This window comes from Echinops telfairi, unplaced genomic scaffold, assembly GCF_000313985.2.
Source record: "Echinops telfairi isolate 266 unplaced genomic scaffold, ASM31398v2 ScPeMD7_23;HRSCAF=83, whole genome shotgun sequence".
Lineage (NCBI taxonomy): Eukaryota > Metazoa > Chordata > Mammalia > Afrosoricida > Tenrecidae > Echinops > Echinops telfairi.
In genome coordinates this window covers 145,698-148,236 of record NW_022103920.1, presented here as the reverse complement: position 1 = coordinate 148,236, position 2,539 = coordinate 145,698, and positions in this window count along the sequence as shown.

Here is a 2,539-nt window from a genome sequence, read left to right as displayed (position 1 = left end):
GGTCTATTGAGATTCTTGACGTCCACCGAGGATAGTCTAGGTAGGGTTTGTTTTTCCAAGAATTTATCCATGTCTGTGTGTGGACTTTTCATAGCGTTTCCACACTGATGCCTGTGCCTGGGTAATACTGGGGTGCCCACCTATGGCGGCGGGTCTCTAATGTGTGGCCATCTGGCCATGCGTGATCTTATAGTTCCCATGAGATGGGACTATGGCAGTGGTTCTCAACCTTCCTAATGCCACGACCCTTTCATACAGTTCCTCGTGGTAACCCCCCAACCATAAAATTATTTTCATTGCTACTCCATAACTGTAATTTTGCTACTGTTATGAATAGGCGACCCCTGTGACAGACGAATTCGACCCCCAAAGGGGTCACGACCCACTGGTTGGAACTGCTGAACTATGCAAATGAGATGCTTATGACCTACCACGGAGATTGGGCAGTTTTGCTAACGCCATCCTGCTGGGTTAAAGGAATCCAGTCCCAGGAGTTTTAGGGGGACCTCTCTACCATCAAGAAGAGCTGGGAGTGGAATGCGTCCTTTGAATCTGGGGTTTCTACTGAGAACCTCCTAGACCCGGGACCCAGAATGAGTTGGGACCCTGTAGGCAGCAGAGCATGCGATGGCCGGAACCAGGAGACAGGTGTGAGGTGGCACAGTGGGAGTCATGAGACATGCACACAAAGACTTGCACTCAAAGACGTGCACACACATGCAAGTGTGGCCGCTGCTGGAGTGGGAGCTGAGCCGCTCCTGTTTGAGGGGTGTGCCTCTGGGTGCTTACTGGGGGAGTCAAAGGGCTTTGTCACACTTGCAAGGGCTGCTGCTGAGAGCCAAGGTTCAATCCTAGCGGGTACCTGATCTCCTGAGTTGTCCCTATTACTTCCTGTATTGTCACCTGTGCCTTCCCTCATAGCCCCCCTCCCCTAACTGTCAGTGTGGCTGGGGGTTCTGTGTGGTTATGGCAGTGAACTTCTGAACCCAGCCATCTCGACCATCTCTACTGCCGCTCTGGAAGCTGCTGTGAGGGGCTCCGCTTCCTGTGATACACCAGCTTGACCCCCAGGGGCTTTCGGTGGAAGGAAAGAGGCATCTTGCAGAGAAGATTCTGGAATGTCGTCAGAAGGTCGTGGAACATTTTCTCCCAAGTGCTGTCCACTTGGAAAGCAGCAAGCTCTTGCATGAGGAACACCAGCAGAGTCCACAGAAACATCGTTTGAGGTCAAAGGTCTGAGATGACTTTTTAAGCTGGAATCACAGCTCTGCCCCAGGCAGGCAGCTAGAGAATAATGCCATTTGTCCTCCAGCCTTGGGCTGCTGCTCCAGCCAGCCCAGCCCCGGACCCACATCTCCCCTCTTTCCAAGCCGAGAAGCCGGGGTTTTTATGTGACATTTTCTGAGATGTTAAGTCAGGCTGGGGTCAGACAATGCAACTCCCGAATGTTCCCGGATGCCGGCTCACTTCTGGTCGTCCCACCTGAGAGCCCATTTGTGTGCTGGCGCCGCCTCCTCCCGCTGCTCCTCCCGCAGCTCCCCCGGGTCGGTTCCTTCCTCTGCTTAGGCCTGCTGTGGCTTTTCTCAGGCAGTGCTATCATCTGAACTCAGCCCCAGCTGTCGGTGCCCACGCCATAGTTTCTGTGATCGGTCCAGGCTTCCAGCTCCCTAAACCACACTCCCCATGACTGGGACTCCTCAGAATTCTACCACAGCCCCTTCTTTGCTCTCCCAGTTCACTTCTCTGGGGAGCTCAGCCTTGACCTCATAGCTTCAGAAATGCTCCTCTGAGCTCCGCAACTCTGGGCTACGTCCTGTGTCCACAGGGCCAGGCGGCTCCCACCCCTACTGCCCCTTCCTCTGTGCATTCATGCCTCACTGTCACAAAGTTCTGTCACCTGCCATTCATGCCTTTAGACGCCATCTCCCAGTCACCCCGCTTCCATCCTCCAGAGGTGACCAGAGCCATCTTTCTGAAGGCTGAGGGAAACTAACCGTGGTGTGGTTTCCCTGCCTGATGTCCCCATACTGCCCCACGGCCTGGGGCTGCTCACTCGCCTGGACATCTGTCCCTGACCAGAGCAGGGCTTCGTGCTCTTCTGGAGCTAGTTTTTCAGCAGTTAGTCTTCAGGCTTGTCTTCCAAGGCCACTAGGTGGACGTGGCCTGCCGTGTACCAGCTAAGCCTCCGTAATTGCCTCAAGCTGACCCAAATCAAACCGCTGCCATCAAGTTGACCCTACTCATGGTGACCCTGCAGTTTATAAGGCTGTGCATCTTCCCAGCCCCTTCAGACCTGCCTGCTGGAGGCTCTAAACTGCTGCGCTTGGAGCTACATACAGCCTGATGAACCACCATGAGCCCCGAAGCAGCCAGGGCCCCTCCTCGGACGCACTTCAGGATGTGCTAAGGACCTTTCCCACTGCTCCTCCTCACCCCTGCTCAGTCCCTCCTGCCTCTCCAACACGCTCACCCTGCCCCACTGGGCTCCACACACCCAGTGGGCTCTGCCCTCAGCTTCCCCGGAGCAGCTCATCCCCCA